The following is a 17,944-nucleotide window of genomic DNA, read 5'->3' as shown; positions in this document are numbered from 1 at the left end:
CTTATTCCAAATATCTTTTTTTACAGTACAAGTGACTATACATATAGGCTTCACCATATGGAGTTCATAGGAATCAGTATAAAAACATCTGTAGAAAGAAACACTGATAATGTTCAACATCAACAGAATAAGGCCAGGGGCCAACTACATAACAGGTTACAAATTGCTCATATATTGATTCAAGTTGAAGCTTAAAAAAATTAAAACAATTTCTCAAGACACAAACTCTGATCTTATTCCAACAGAACTCAAAAACCACTCAATAATAGATTTGATTCCATGCATGCTAATAAAAAAATTATCAGTGTTGTGGGATAGCCACAAAGACATCATATGTAAAGAATATAAAAATTCATTAAAAATACAGAGAATAAACAAACCATTAAAATGTATGCCAAAAGAGACTTTAAAATGTGTCCTTGAATATAGAATAACTAAATTGAAATGAAGAGATGACTAAATAAATCCTGAACAGAAGATTTCCAAGTACAGTTCAAGAAGACAAAGTAAAACAGTATAATCAAAGGTGCAAAGACCTTCAGATGGAAAAATTAAAAGGGAAGGACAGTTGGCATTTCTCAAGCTAAAAGAACTGGTGAAAAATGTAAGCTTCAATGTTGAAAAAGTATATGGACAATATATTGAATGATGCAAGAAGTTTCAAAAGAGTGTGTCAGGAACACACAATCATAGTATCAAAAAGAATTAGTCAATGCTCAACCACTTCAGGAGGTAACATATGATTAATAATTAATAGTAGTGAAGTGAAAAGTCCAAAAGACACTGAAGCAGTTCACACACACACACACACACACACACACACACACAACCAAGGATACAGAAACTGAAAAAATACCAAATGAGTTGTTTCAGCACTATGAGTCCTCACTATACTATGACAAGTAATTGGAAAACAGCTACCTGGCCAACTAATTGGATGATATCCATTTTTGTGACCATTTCAAGAAATGAGGGAATAAACAATATCATCAATATCACACCCCAGTAAAAAAGTGGGTGAAGATAATGCTGAACAGTGCAGCAGTGCATCACCAGGCAATTGCCAAAGATTGCAGCTGAATTCAGAACAGGACATGGAGCAAAAAAATTTAAAATGTCAATATTAGATGTATTCTTACTGAAAACACAGACTATCAGGAAGATGTTTACATGGTTTCATTGATTGTAAAAGGCATTGACAATGTAGATCATGGGTAATATTTTGAAGGATGAGAATTCCAGAATATTTAATTGTGTTCATGAAGAATCTGAGCTGAGACCAAGAGGCAATTATAGAACAAGGGTATGTTGCATGGATTAAATTCAGGAGTGTTGTGTATCAGGGTTGTGCATTTTCATCAGACTTATTCAATTTCTTTGATAGTCAAATAAGCTGAGTGACTAGATTAAAGAAGAACAAAGCATTATGATTGGATGAAGCCAAATTAACAACCTGCCAAATGTAGATAACACAACCTTGTTTCCTGAAAACAAAAGTAAGTTAATGCATTTACAGATAAAAAACAAAGAGTAAAGTTGCCAATATGTATTACACCTGAACATAAAGAAAAATAATCCTTGCATCTAGGCCAATAAATAACATCACAATAAAGTTTTCTTGGGTCCAAAACCATTATCTATGGAAGCATTAGTCAGGAATTAATTGATTTATTGCATTGAACAAATTGCTGTAACAGATCTATTTAAAATATTCTAAATGAAACACCTTATTTTAAAGCCTAAGGTGTGTCTGACTGAAAACAATTTCAATTGCTTCATATGGATGCAAAAACTGGATAATAAATAAGGAGGATTAAAGAAGAATTGAAATATGGTGTTGGCAAAGAACATCTAAAGAAAGCAGAAACATAGTCATAAAAACAAAAATTGGAAACAAAGAGGAAGGAACAGTAGATGGAAAAATATGAAATATAGTCTTAGTACAGAAACAAAGCTGAAGATCACTTGACAGAATTTGGCAACACTGACTTGTTCATAGCAAATACTTATTTTCAACAATACAAATGGCAAAGATACAATTGAACTTCTCCAGATGTAATACATAGAAACCAAATAGACTGCATCTGTGGGAAAAGATTATGGAGAAATTCAATGTCAACAGTTAAAACCACACTGGGGGATGACTGTGAAACACACCATTAATAGTTCATATCAAAGGTCAGGTTGAAGCTGAGGAAAATTAACACAAATCAGTGAGGACCAAAATACAATCTTGAGTCTATCCCAGCTAAATCCAAGAACATCTCAACCACAGAATTGATTAAACACTAGTGAGAGGAGACTTGATGAGCTGTGCACGGACAGAACCTTGCTTGCTGAAAGTGAAGAGGATTTACAGCACTTGCTGATCAAAATCAAGGATTGTAGCCTTCAATATGGATTATAACTTGATGTAAGGAAGATCAAAATACTATATATGGATCAATAGGTGACATCATGATAAATGGAGATATGAAAAATATGTCCAAAATTTTGTCTTGCTTGGATCCACAGTCAATGTTCATAGACGTAGCAGTCAAAAGTCAGAAGACATGTTGCATTGGATAAATCGGCTACACAAGACCTCTACAGAGAATTGAACACCAAGGATGTTATTTTGAGGATGAAGATGCACCTGACTCAGGCCATGGTATTTTCCATAGCTTCATATACTTGTGTAGGTTGAACAATGTTTAAGGAAGATAAGAGTAGTTTCTATGCATTTAAATTGTGTCGCTGGTAAAGAATAGTGAATGTATCATGGATTACTAAAAGGACAAGCAAATGTCTTGGAAGAAGAATGATTAGAGTGCTCCTTAAAAGCCCACCAAGACTTGAGGATGATATTCCCACTCAGAGCAGCCAGTCCACAGAGAAGACCATATGACCAGCCCCACTATGAGACATGACATCCCTCACTGACCCATAGCCCTACAGGGGACAACACTGGAGAGACAGTGTGTGAATTGCACCCAATCTGATCCCACCACACTAAGACAACACACTAAGGGTGTGCAATAGAACAGCAAGGGGGAACAGAGCAATGAAGTTTCCTGGGAATATCAAAATTAGACTTTGGGGCCAGGGCTTGGCACCCCATTAAACTCAATGGGAAAAAAACTCCTTAAAGCCAATAAACAGTCCTTGAACTAACCACAGGCTTTTCTTTTGGGTTGTGGTTGGGGTTTTTTTGTTGTTGTTGTTGTTTGTCATTGCCTTTTTGCTGTTGTTGTTTGGTTCCCTTTTGTTGCTTGGCTTTTCTCTGTCTTGTTTTTTTGTGCATATTATTATCTCTGCAGGTCTGTCTAAATAAGATAGGCTGGATGAACAATCTGGAGGGAAAAACATGGGACTGATGGTACCGGGGGTGGGGGGACATGGGGAAGCTGGAGGTAGGGGGAAAGGAAGTGGTGTTAAAAACCCAGGGACCCAGGGACAAGGGAACAACAGTGATCCAAATTGGTGGTGAGGAGAGTGTAGGAGCCTGGTAGGACATGATAAACAGTAATGTAACCAAGAGGAATTACTGAAACCCAAATGAAGGCTGAGCATGGTAGTGGGATGAGAGCAAAGTAAAAGGAAATAGAGGGAAAATCTAGTAGGCAAAGGGCATTTATAGAGGTCTAAATAAAGGCATGTACATATGTAAATATATTTATATGCAAGGATGGGGAAATAGATCTATGTGTATATATTTATAGCTTTAGTATTATGGTAGCAGATAGATATTGGGCCTCCACTAAAGTACTCCCCAATGCAAGAATACTTTGATCTATTAAACTGAAATCCCATGATGCTCACCTTCCTGACTTGATGCTGAATACAAATGGATGCATAAGAAAATGTGGTGAAGAAAGCTGATTATGCCCAGCTATCAGAAGATATAGTCTCAGGGATCTTAAAGGGTTGAAGGTAAACAAGTGGCCATCTGGCTCAGAAGCAATAAAGTCCACAAGGAAGAAGCACACCAGCCTGTGTTGCCACGAGGTGCAGAGGGATCAGGTATCAGGCATCAAAGAACAAAAAATCGTAACATTCTGTGCTCACCTCCCAGATATGATCAATGAAGACAAATGGGTGCCTAAGCAAATGTGGTGAAGAAAGCTAATGGTGCCTGGCAATCAAAAGAGATAGTGTCAGGAGTCTTAAAGGCTTGAAGGTAAACAAGCGGTCATCTAGCTCAGAAGCAACAAATTCCACATGGAAGAAGCACACCAATCTGTGTGATCACGAGGTGTCAAAGGGATCAGGTATCAGGCATCAAAGAACAAAAAAATCAAATCATAGTGAATGAGGAGGAGTGCAGATTGGGACCTAAGACCCATCTATAGGCAAATGCACATCCCCTTACAGAAGAGTCACTGGAGGAGACAAGCCAATCAGGGTGCAGTGTAGTAATGATGAAACATAGAACTTTCCTCTAGTTCTTAAATACCCCCCCACCCCTGATCACAATTCTACCTTACAAATCTAGCCATACCAGAGGATGTACACTGGTACAGATAGGAACTGGAAACACAGGGAATCCAGCACAGATGGTCCCTTCAGGACCAGTGGTGAGAGTTGCAATACCAGGAGAATGGAGGGAGACTGGGATGGAAAGGGGGAACCAGTTACAAGGATCTACATATAACCTCCTCCCTGGGGGATGGACAACAGAAAAGTGGGTGAAAGGAGATGCCAGACAGTGTAAGATATGACAAAATAATAAAAATTTATAAATTATAAAGGGTTCATGAAGGAGGGAGAAGTGGAGAGGGAGGGGTAAAAATGAGAAGCTGGTGCTAAGGGCTTGAAAGGAGAGCAAATGTTTTGAGAATGATGATGGCAACAAATGTGCAAATGTGCTTGACACAATGGATGGATGTATGGATTTTGATAAGAGTTGTATGAGTCCCCAGTCGAATGATTTAAAGACAAACAACAACAAAAAAATCTGTATCTAAACACCTATTCTCTTTATTTTCAATATGGTAACCTCAACCCCATCTAAGATGGTACTCTGTAATCCAGAGAATCTCTACATATCCTTTCCAGATAATAAATTCTCACTTTCTGAAGTTAAAAAAAAAGCAAATGTAAAGAAACTTCACCTTACATACTTTGATCATGTTGTCAGAAGGACCATTTCCTGGAGAAGGACATCTTGCTTGGGGAAGCAGAGGGGCAGTATAAAAGAGGAAGTCCCTTAATGAGATCAGTTAACACAGAGATGCAATAGTGAGCTCACACATAGGAATTACTGTGAGGGCTGCAGGAGATCAGGCAGAGTTTCATTCTGTTTTACATAGAGTTGCTAAGAGCCAGACTGACTAGATGGCACCTAACAACACCAACATCTAAAGAACAACTGAATCTGTGTTGAAAGAAGGCAACCAGTATGCTCTGTAGAAGAGAGGATGGCAAGCCTCTGTCTCACATAATTAGGCCATGTTATATATACACCGTGTCATTTTTATTGTGATATATTTGCTAGGTTTGGGGATCAGAGTTATGCTCACTTCATGAAATGAGTTTGGGAGTTTGCAGTACTTTCCTATAGTCTGAAATAATCTGTGTAGGATTGGTGACAACTCTCCTCTGAATACTGGGAAAAATCTCCTATGAAGCCATCTGTTCTTAGATTTGTCTTGGTTGGAAGGTTGGTTTTTTAAAAATAATTTAATGACTTGCTGTATTTCTCTTTTTTGCTATGTGTAGTTTTTCATAGCAGTGTGTTATTATTCTTTTTATTTCATTTGGTTCGGGTGTTGTGTCCCCCCGTCTCAACTCTAATTCTTGATATTTGCATCGTCTCTACCTTATCCTTTCTTAAATTTGCCAGTGATTTGTGAACTTCGTTAATCTCCTCCAAGAGTCAGAGAGACATGCAAGGATTTCTACTACTGTAAAAAGTTACAGTCCTGGAAACTGACAGGCACAGGTGCACCCTGTCCTCTAGGGTTGGTGTGAGTCAACATCGACTATGGCAATGAGTGTTTGAGTTTTCAAAGAGTCAACTTCCGGTCTTGTTGATTTATTCCCATTGTTTTTTCTGTTTTGAAGTTCATTTCTTTATGTTTTAATATTTTCCTCCACCTCCTGTGGGATGTGGATTTATTTTTATTACTCATATTTTTAGTTGTTGAAGATGTTGTGTGAGGGCATTGGTCTGAGTTTTTGTTCTTCTTTCACATTTGTACTGATTGTTATAAATTTCCATCTGATGACTACTTTTGCTGTTTCAAAGGCTAAGGTATGTTGTGATCTTGTTTGTATTTGTTTCAGTTTTTTTTAATACATTCCTTATTTGATCTATTACTTAGTCATTTTTAAGTAGTAGTGTTCAGTTCCTATGCCATTGCTATTTTTGCTCATATTGTTTCTATTTTTTATTTATAATTTTATATCACTCTGCTTTGAAAAAATGAGTTGTAGAATTTCAATGATTTTAAATTTGTTAAAACTTGCTTTATGGTTGAAAGGAGCCGGGTAATATGGTCGTTATGCTTTGAGATGCCATACAATATGAGCAGTTCAAAACAACTCTGTCAGAGAAAGATGATGCTTTCTATTCCTCTACATAGTTACAGTCTCAGAAATTCACTGAGACAGTTGTACCCTGAGCCGTAAGGTCAGAAGAGACTCAAGAGCTGTGAGTTGTTTTGTTTATTTATTTATTTATGGCTTAACAATGGTCTACTCTGAATAATGTTCCATGTACAGTGGGGACCAATGTATATCACGTTATTGTTGGGTACGATGTGCTGTATATGTCAGGAGGTCAAGTTGATAGATTGTGTTTAGTTCTTCTGTGTCATTAATGAGTTCCTTTCCTGATGATCTATCTATCTTTCTTTAAAAGTGATGTATTGAAATTTCCTACTATTGTTCCCAAAGTCTCCATTTTTATTTCGTTTGGTGAGTTTTATTAATGTATTTTTTAAAAATTCAGGGTCAAAATGTTTCATAAGGTTAAGTTTTCTTGTTTCATTATTCCTTTAATAATTGTGTAATGTCTTATTTTGTCTCTCATTGTGTTTTATGCCTTGAAATCTAATGATTTAAAAATTATAAACAGTTCATGAGGAAGGGAAGATCAGGGAAGGAGAGGAAAAATGAGGAGCTGATGCCATGGGCTTAAGCGGAGAGTGGATGTTTTGAGAATGATGAGGACAAGGAATGTACAAGTGTGCTGTCTACAATTGATGTATGTGTGGATTGTGATAAGAGTTGTATGAGCCCCTAATAAAATGATTTTAAAAATGTGTTTCCACTTATGTTAGACAGAGTTCTCTAGAGAAACAAGACCAGGACACTTATGATGTTATATATATTTATATAGATATATAACATAAGAAAAAACAGCTAATTACTCTACAGAGAAGTATAAATGACTCAGTGCAAATCACTTCCATGAGACAGCTAATACACTGGCAGTCCTTCAAGTCTTGAGGGCTGTCAGGTGCAAATCAAGGAAGCAGAGAGCTGGGTCCTCTATAGAGCAATTCAGGCAATCTGGAGACAGGCAGCAAAGAGCAAGGCAGGTCAACAACAGTCAGCCATATGACAGAGTCCCACAGTCCCCAGCTCAAGCGATGTATACTTAATAGCATGTCAAAGCAGGTCTTGAAGGAACCTCAAACTACAGTGGCACAGTCCACGGGTTTGGTGTCCCACAGGTAGTGTAGCTCACAAGTTGAGGCAAAAAAAAACAGCCACACACTGATCTGATTATCAAAGAACTAGGCACAAGAAAGGCGAGGCTCGCATCTTTTTATCTCTCTGTCCTCCAATTAAACTGCCCTTCAATTAATCCCACATGTAGTCATTGGCCAAATTGGCACAGTAAACCTACCTATCACAATCCACCCCTTGCCAATTTGGCACCTGTACATAATTTTTGGCCATATAAAATCACACTTATAGTTAACATCAAACATCTATCATACATATAAATGAAAACACAGAGTCCAATTGTATCTGATACACATATAAAGAAAATAAACTGACCATCATAAACCTCACTTTTGCAATTGATCACGTGGTCATGACTGATAGGGAGAACTACTTTTTTCTACTACCTATTCTGTATTACCTTTGCTCTCAGCAAACACCTCTGCTGACTGTGGTTTTTGTCTGGTGGGGTGACCCAGACCTTCATTCCTGAGGGATCTGCGTCATAAAGCATCCTGTCGTGATTGGATTGCTATAGTTTACCATTTACTTTAATCACAGGGAATAGTTGTACTAAGAGATGGCCTATGGTAATTCCTGGATTCCAGATATATACTTCTTTACTTACATTATGTAGCACCAGTCCAATTTCTCCTTGGTAATCAGGATCAATCAAACCACTCAGTACAGCGACATCCTTCCTGACCTGTTGATCCAAAGTTGTGAAGCCTAAAGTGGCCAGGGGACATTCTCAGCTGCCAGTTCAGTGGAATCTGTGCTGTGTTTCCACGGCGGGGGTGGAGGTGGGGTGGGGAAGAGTTCCTTCCATAAGGACCAATACTTTCAGGCCTGGAGTACATAGGGTTGCTGGGACAGGAAGCAAAAATGCTACAAGTGAAACACTAGGAGTAATAGTGAGTGGTGCCACTCCAGCTTCCACCCCTTAGTTCCTGGACCCATGAATTCTGGCTATTGGAGACACAGCACCATATATTGGCCTCTGGTTTAGAGCATATACAGCTACCTGGAGAACATTGTCCAGCCCTGCAAGTTGTTGTCACCTAGTTGGTGCCATAATTGTCATTAGGAGCCTATTCCATCGTTCTATGAAGCCAGCAGCTGCAGGATGATGAGGAACATGATACAACCAGTGGATTCCAGGGGAATGGGCCCATTGCCGCACTGCATTTGCTGTGAAGTGAGTTCCTTGATCTGAAGCAATGCTATGTGGGATGCCATGCCTGTGGATACGGCATTCTGTAAATTCATGAACAGTCGTTTTGGCAGAAGCATCGCATGCAGGGAAGGCAAATCCATATCCAGAGTAGGTGTGTACTCCATTAAGAACAACGTACTGTCCCCTCCATGACGGAAGTGGTCCTATGTAATCAACCTGCCAACAAGTTGCTGGCTGATCTCCCCTAGGAATGGTCCCATATCTTGGACTTAATGTTGGTTTCTGCTCCTGGCAGATGGAGCACTCAGCAGTGGAAGTGGCCAAGTCAGGCTTGGTGAGTGGAAATTATGCTTCACCCATGCATAACCTCCACCCCTGCCACCATGACCACTTTGTTCATGTGCTCATTGGGCAATAACAGGAGTAGCAGAGGAAAGCGGAGGCCCAGTCTCCACATTGTCTTTAGCTCACAAGAGACAAGAAAGGCAAGGCTCACCTTTCAATTAATCCCATGTGTCCATTGGCCAGGTTGATACAATACACCTACCTATCATCTACCTATCACACCATTCCTTTATTTTTGTTGCTGTGATTAGCTTGATATTTTTTCTCCATCCTGTAATTATTAGTTCATTTTTGTCTTTGTGTTTAAAGTGTGTCCTGTAAGAAGCATTTGATGGATCCTGTTTTCTAATCCAGTTTGCTACTCTGTGTCTTTTTACTGGTGCATTTAATCCATTGATATTCAGTGGCATTGTTGATAACTGCAAGTTTGTTGCTGTCATTTTACTATGTGTTTTGTGGTTTTGTGGGTTCCCTTTTTCTTCCTCCCTTTCTATGTTGTTTGTAGCACTATGTTCATTATATTGATTTTGGGGTGTTGACTTGAATGTTGCTCTCAGGTTTCTCTACTGTTATTGTTAATTCTCTGTCCAAAGTGTTCCGATTCGTATTTTTCATAATGCTAGTCTTCATTTTCAAAATTCTTTATTTTTCCTAGTATGGAAAAACCCTTATTTTTTGTTCATATTTGTGAGAGTTCTGCTGGATATTGGATCTTTGGTTGACAGGATTTTTTGTGTTGTTTTTCTTTCAGGATTTTGTATCTGTCACTCCATTATCTTCTTATCTACATGGTTTATTCTTAGTTTATTCTTATTGGTTTCCTTTGTATTCTTGTTTCCCTTAAAATTCTCTCTGGCAACTCTCCTTCTCCTTGATAGTGAACAGCTTGATTTCAATATGCCATGATGTTTTTCTTTTTGTGTCTATTGTGTTTGGAGTTCTCCAAGAATTTTCTACTTTATATTCTCCTCCCTTATAGTGTTAAGGAAGTCCTCTTACATAATTTATTGTGCTATTTTCTCTGTACATTTTTAAAATTTATTTTTTCTTGCTGTGGGATTCCAGTGAGATGTAGGTTGTTATTTTTATGGTATTTCACACCATTCATAAGCTTTCTTCAGATTTCTTTGCTCTTTTGTTGCTGATTGTTTCTCTCATTGGCTGTACTTAAATGGATTGTCTTCAAGGTCACTATTACAGTTTTTATTTTCTTTGATTCTATTACTCAGCTCTTTTACCATGTTGTCTAATGCTGTTATCTTATTATTCCTGTCAAGACATCTACTTGGTGTAGAATTTCTAGTTTTCATTCTTTCTTCCATCCATTGAAGGCATCTAAACATCCACCCGACTGAATTCTATTTCTAGTACTTCCTTAGCCTCTTCTTCAGAGTAATCTCTTGCAGCTGTTTGTAGTGTGTGTGGGATTGATTGGTGTTTCTGTGACATTGTGGTACAGCTATTAGTCTTGGGTGGATGTCTGAGTTACATAGAGGTAGTTGATTACAGCTGGGTACCTTCCTTGACTTGGTGCTGAGACAACTGATGCCTTCTTGATGGGTTACTAGGGCATCAGGGGCCTTGATGGTCAACTCTCAGGACTGATAAGACCTCCCTTGTTGGAATACTAGGACACCAGGCTTTCCTTGCTATGTCTCAGTGATGACTTGGGCTTACCTTACTGGGATAGGGGGATGCTCTTGGATTTCCTTGCTGGATTGCTATTATTGCTGGAGTTTTCCTTGATTAAGGATAGGAACAACTGGGACCTTCCCTGCCTGGGGACGTGGGAGGCCCTAGCCTTTCTTAGTGAGTTTCACAAATCTTGGAAACAACTGGGATTTTCGTTGCCAGGTGCAGGAGCCTGGACATGTTATCATGAAAGACCAGTCCCTGAAAAATGACCTAGTGACAACAACAACAACAACAACAAACCCTGGTGCTTGGTATAGTAGACGGTCAATAAAAAGAAAGATCATCTAGGAGATGATTGACACAGTGTTTATAATTATGGGATAAAACATAACAACAACAGTGAAGATGGAACAGGACAAGGAAATGTTCTACTCTGTTGTACACAGAGTTGCTGTGACAGAACCTACTCAATGGTAGGTAGTAGCAATTGTATGTAGGATCTGTATGCTGTCAACTGTAAGATGCTGGAGGAAAACCTCAAAGAAGATTTAAATACTTGTAATGAGACATATTGTGCGCATAGAATGGAAGTCTGAAAATAGCTAATGTAGCATTGCTAGCCAAATAATCATTTAAACTTAATGCAGTTCCATCAATATTCTAATAGGACTCTTTGAACACACCTCTTGCTCTTATTATCATCAAATTAATTCTGACTCATAGCTATCCTTTAGGCAAAATAATTGTCAAATTAAAATGACAGATAAAGGAACTAAAATTGTCAAGAAAATCTGGGGGAAAAAACACTTTGCAGGAAGCATGCTGTCCAATTTCAAGACATACAATAAAACTGCAGCCACCACTTGTCTATCAGTTTTTCCTACTGTGGTGACTTGCGTGGTCCTGTATTACTGGAAGCTATGCCACTGATATTTCAAATGCCATCATGGTCACCCAAAGTGACTAGGGTTCAGCAGAGTCTCCAGACTACTGACAATCTATGAAAAAGGAACAGGCTGTCCACCTCTAAGGAAGAGCTGCCTTCTCAAAGTGGGGTCACCATAGTGAAGTAAAGTTTGGGGGACCTTCATTTTCTGAAGGGACGTGGGTCAAAATGGGAGGGAAAACTTGCTGACATCTATTCGTGCTTGGCAAGTAGAAGGGCAACAGAAAGAGAAGAAGATTCTCAGTGAGATGGATTGAGACAGTGTTTGCAACAATGGACTTGAACATAAAATCAGGGTGAGGCTCGTAACATAACACACACAATACACCAAATCCTTCATTTATCTCGGTTTGCCTTACCCCTGACTGTTTCAGATTTGTTCACTTTCCTTATGTCCAACTCACTGCTTATTCTGAGCCCTGTTATATTTTATTAGTCCTGAAAATTGGCCATAATAGATTCCTACACATATGTCAGCCACTTATAGCAAGTTTCTCTCAACAAGCCCACCTGAACAAAGCTCAGGCTGGTAGCTGCATGGTTTCTATCTTTATGTTAGTGTCGATCTCGCTGTGCTAAGTGAAAGCCTGCACTCCTGTGCTAAGTATTTATATACCTACTCCAAAATCTCTGCTAAGAAAATTAATCTTTCGTTCTTTTATTTTTAACTTATTTTACTGGGGGCTCGTACAACTCTTAACACAACCCATACACCCACCCATTGTGTCAAGAATATTTCTACATTTGTTGCCATCATCATTCTCACAACATTTGCTTTCTACTTGAGCCCTTGGTATCAATTTCTCATTTGTCCTCCCTCCTTTACCCTCCCTCACTCATGAATCCTTGATAATTTATAAATTATTATTTTTTTCATGTCTTGCACTGACCGAAGTCTCCCTTCACCTACTTTTCTGTTGTCCATCCCCCTGGAAAGGGGTTATATGTAGATCATTGTGACGGGTCCCCTCTTTTTCCCCACACCTTACCCTTACCCTCTTGATATGACTATTCTCAATATTGGTCCTGAGGGGTTTATCTGTCCTGGATTCCCTGTGATTCCAGCTCTTATCTCTACCCATGTACATGCTCTAGTCTAGCTAGATTTGTAAGGTAGAATTGGGGTCATGATAGCTGGGGGGGGGTGACCCTGAAAATTCATCTTTCCTTTATCTTCTAATTCCCTACTCTTTTCCATGTGGAATTCCTTCGTTCTTTACTTCCTCCATAGGCAAACCCAGCCGCGAACCATGATTGTGTCTCTGATTTCGTAAACACTTATCGCCTCACATCTTATATGTGACTTTTTAACAATTTTAAGAATTTTAGAATAGTAGTTCTCAAAGTGTGGTTTTTCAGAAGAGTAGCCTAAGGTAGGTCTTCAAAATAGTTCATGGGGAAACAAATCCATCGTCTTTCATTTCCATTTTCCCATAAACTGTTTGAAGCCCTCTCATGTGTATCTCCTGGAACCTTGTTGTTGTCTGATGCTGTCAAGTCAATTCCGACTCATGCCGAGCTTATGTGGTGGAATAGAACCACTCTGGTAGGGTGTACTTGGCTGTCATCCTGAGGGAAGCACAGCAGCAATCTTCCTCCCACCGAACAGCTAGTGGTTTCGAATCATCAAACTTTTGGTTAGTAGCTCAGCACCTCCCTACCTGTGCTCCCGAGAACTTGTTAGAAATGCAATGTTCCTTATTCACCTCAAATTTATGAAATCAAAAGCTCTGTAGATATGGCCAAGACATTAATGATTTAGCAAGCCTTCCAGGTAATTCTGGGGATGCTCAATCTCAAGGATTGTCTCCATTGACAATGTGCTTTGTGCCAAATTAGACTAACTCTCTTGTTCCATCTTGAGTATAATCCTTAACTACTGTTGAAGAAATGCTGATTTCTGTGTGCTTCCCTTTTTCTGAATCCTGCTTCTCTATTCTTCTTTAATTGCCTAAATTCCAATTTCTGCCTTGTCCATTGATAAAACATTTCTGCTTGGTCAGACCTCACTTAAAATGGAAAGTCTAGCACATATGCATGAAACTGCCTATATTAAACATAGACGAGTCACAGTGTGCCCAGCAACAACCCTGTTATATGAATTCTGTTTGATAATGAACTACTTCCTAGGTAGAGGCATCTTGAAATGCAGAAGCTAATAGCACATGGCAATTCTTGCTAAGACACAGAGATGGTGTTTGGGAAGATGGGAGTTTAAGGTATTTAGGAATTATAAGGGTAGGTGAAGACTTCTGCTTATGACAATTGTAATCATTTTCCCCCAAAGAATAATGGGAAATGGACAACAAGCTTCAGACACAAAATATTTTCTGGTAAAATTAATACTAAAAGAGTTTTGGATCCTACTGTCCTAGTAAATGTAATCTACCTCATCATGTAAGCATAGATACTCACTGCAAGCCAGTGAGATGTATATAAACCTAAGAGCCCCAAGCCTTTAAGACCCCAGATGCAATATCTTTTGATATCCAGGCACCATCAGCTTTCTTCACCACAGTTGCTTATGCACCTGCTTTATCTTCAACGATGATGTTTGGAAGGAAACTTGAAGATAAACAAGTGGCCATCTAGCTGAGAAGAAATAAAGCCCACATGGAAGAAGCACACCAGTCTGTTTGATCATGAAGTATTGAGAGGACCAGATATGAGGCATCAAAGAACAAAAAATTATATCATTGTAAATAAAGGGGAGTGCAGAGTGGAGAACCAAAGCCCATCTGTAGGCAACTGGACATCCCCTTACAGAAGGATTGTGGGGAGGAGACCAGCCAGTCAGGGTGCAGTAAGTATAGCACTGGTGAAGCATACAACTTTCCTCTAGTTCCTAATGCTTCTTCCTCCCCCCACTCTCATGATCCCAATTCTACCTTACAAATCTGGCTAGACCAGAGTATGTACACGGGTACAGGTAAGAGCTGGAAGCACAGGGAATCCAGGACAGACAAACCCCTAGGACCAATAATGAGAGTAGTGATACCAGTAGGGTAAGGAGAAGATGAGGGAGAATGGGGGACCTATCACATTGATCTAACTATAACCCCCTCCCTGGGGGGCAAACAACATAAAAGTTGAAGGGAGACATCAGTCAGAGTGAGACATGAAAAAATAATAATAATTTATAAATCATGAAGGGTTCATGAGGGAGGAAGGGTGGGGGAGGGAAGGGGAAATTGAGGAGCTGATACCAAGGGCTCAAGGAGAAAGCAAATGTTTTGAGAATGATGATGGCAACAAATGTACAAATGTGCTTGACACAGTGGATGGATGGATGGATTGTGATAAGAGTTGTATGAACCCCCAATAAGATGATTTATAAAACCCAAGAGCTCACATAAGCAGAAAATATAACTAATTTTGAGTTTCTCATATGACCAGCATGTGAAAGGCCAGAGGGGAATGTGTTCTATGTCTTTAAGGAAACTTTTGTAGCTATCACCGAGCAAATACAAACCAGACAGTTCACGTATATTAACTCCACGCACTGGAGAAACTTTTCTTGGGATGTAAATGTTAACAGATTCTATGGGGGGGGGGGGGAAGCTACTAGGGATCAATAAATATCCATGTGTTTATTTTTCTCCATGTTGATTCCCAGTTATCTTTATTTATCCTTGATGCAGTCTCATCCCACCCTAACAGAATCTATTAGTCTAGATAATAAAATATGAACTTGAAAAAGTATTAAGACAATGTTTCCAGAGGCTGGATGCTTCATAGTTCTGCAAACCATTATAGTTGAAGCTGACTTGAGACTGAGTTTTGAAGTAACTTCCCATGGTGCTGTCATAGGTAGACCCTTTTGTGGCCTTTCATAATCTTCACAAGAAGAGTTTGGCGTTTTCAGAAAGCACAGGTTTAGCAGGGGAGGGAAAGAGATACTATTTTTGAATAGGAAGCATATCAGACCAAACCCTTGGGACTTATCCAAAGGTTCTCAAATGTAAACCCTTTACCATCAATTTTGAATGGGCACCCATGCAAATACACCAAAATCCTCAGGAATATTATAGAAATGTGTGTTTCTGAGCACATTTGGCAGACTGGTGAGCTTGTTTACCAGAAGCCAACTTGCACAAAATTGGTTGAATTTTTTTTTTATTATCAGTTAATAGGTTCTAGTGAATGGCTGGAATTTGGAAGCTAGATGGTTTTTGCCTAAGATATGACACCTGAGCCTGGTCTAGCTCATATATGGGTCCCTAAGGATGGAACTGTCGGTCCTACCAGATAAGACAATGATTCAATGAGTAGAGATAGAGAAAATGCTCAGTGAATGTCCTCTTCTGGGAGGGGACTCGATGTGTCAAGTACCTCTATTGCTTGCAAAGCTCAACATAACTCAACAGGTGATACCACCTGTCTTAGACCCTCAGTGCTGTTTTGGGGATGCTGGTAGCAATAAAAATAGTGATTGGTTGCCCTTCCATCCTGGAGAGGGATAAAACCAATCACAATGTTTCTATGAGACTCACAGAAATATTATAGAGAGATCAGGTCGTGAGGAAGACTTTGGTGTATTATTCTTTTTTGACCCTATATTCACTCCCAAACTATCAAAACTTACACAAGTAAACTCAGGTCTGTACTGTCTATTATGAAGACAGTCTTGATTCTTATTTCTCATGTCACCACTTTACCCCCCAATTTTTGGAAACTTCATTACTACCAGGAAAATCTAGAATCCCTTATCTTGGCATCATAGATAAGTAACTGTTTGCCTATCAAACACCGTGATCTTCCCATTGCACTCATTAGGAATATCATGCCTCCTACTGATCCGTCAGGTTCCTTGGGATGTGTCTGCTCTCTGCCACCTTGAACATTCCTCACTCGACAAGGCCCAGATAACACACTACCTTTTTTGTTGTCATTGTTATTTTTGAAGGTATTTGTCTAATTGACTCAGCCCGCCATAATCTTCCCATGTCTTTTCTGTCGTCATTTTCCTTTCTATATTATTTATGCATCACATTATCTCTTAGTCAACTTTTCATATTTAGATTTTGTTCCTCTCCCCAGTCACATGGCAAGGTCCCTTTCTCCTCCTCGACCTCCATAGAGTCAGGAAAATGTTGAGCATATGAATTTGATAAGGATTATTACACAGTTGCAATACTGATGATCAGACATTAGTGTCTTGGTGGGTTTGCCCAATGCTTACTTTTCATTGCAATAAGGGAACAAGGAAGCTCCCAGCAAGCAGCTTCTCAGCACATGCCTATGTCCATCACGACTGTGCCGTCGCTGAGCCTTGCCCATGGGGTACCATCCTGCTGTCTGGGTTTCAGACAATCACGGGAAGTGGATGGTTTGAACTGCATGCTGGCTTTTTGAGGTACCCTGGGGCAGGAAGGACACCGTCAGTCCTATTTCATTATGGAGCAGGCCTTCTCTGCCATTTAGATTCATTTTCTTGTATTGCAGTCATATCATCAAAGGGCATCAAAGCAAGAAAGGGATGCAGATGTCTCATCATCCTCACTGTCATCCTTAAGAGCCAGGCGATTTTGAGTTTCTAATCCTGATCTTTCACTTCAGATAACTATGTAACCTTCGGCAGATTCACAGCTTTCCCGAGGCTAAAACTAATGAGAATATTTCTCACTTGCAACGGTTCTTGTAGATTAAGTGACTTAATGTATATGAAGTACCAGTAGATGAGACTGACCTAGAGTAGGTGCTCGATAAATGGTAACTATATATTGATCATCAACCTACTAATGATATTGAACATTTTCCTTATAATAGGCACCAGGGAAATATAAGAGTTATAATATATTGGGATTTTTTCCCCACGGGCCTTTAAATTCAGATCAGGAACAAACATAAAAATGCTATGAAATATAAATAAAATGCATGAGATCTAAAATAAGGGCATATTAAACAAATATGTTTTTAATGTTCATGAGCCAGATACTGAGTGACATCCAAGCTACACAAAGGTGGCACCTATGCCTCTACCCTCAAGGAGATGTCAAAGTAACCAGGAAGCTACTCAAATATGCAGTGGCAAAATCAGCAAAATCAGAGATATAGAGTAGGTAGACTTCTGAGTACTTGTGAATACAAGTAAAGGCTTTTAAAAAGGCGACTTAAGCATTAAAAGTGACATTGTTTTTAGGAATCAATAAATCTAGACTAATAACTTCAGGACCATTAACCAA

Source organism: Tenrec ecaudatus, chromosome 13, assembly GCF_050624435.1.
Source record: "Tenrec ecaudatus isolate mTenEca1 chromosome 13, mTenEca1.hap1, whole genome shotgun sequence".
NCBI lineage: Eukaryota > Metazoa > Chordata > Mammalia > Afrosoricida > Tenrecidae > Tenrec > Tenrec ecaudatus.
The sequence above is the reverse complement of the archived record's forward strand: the minus strand, read 5'-3'. Positions refer to the sequence as shown.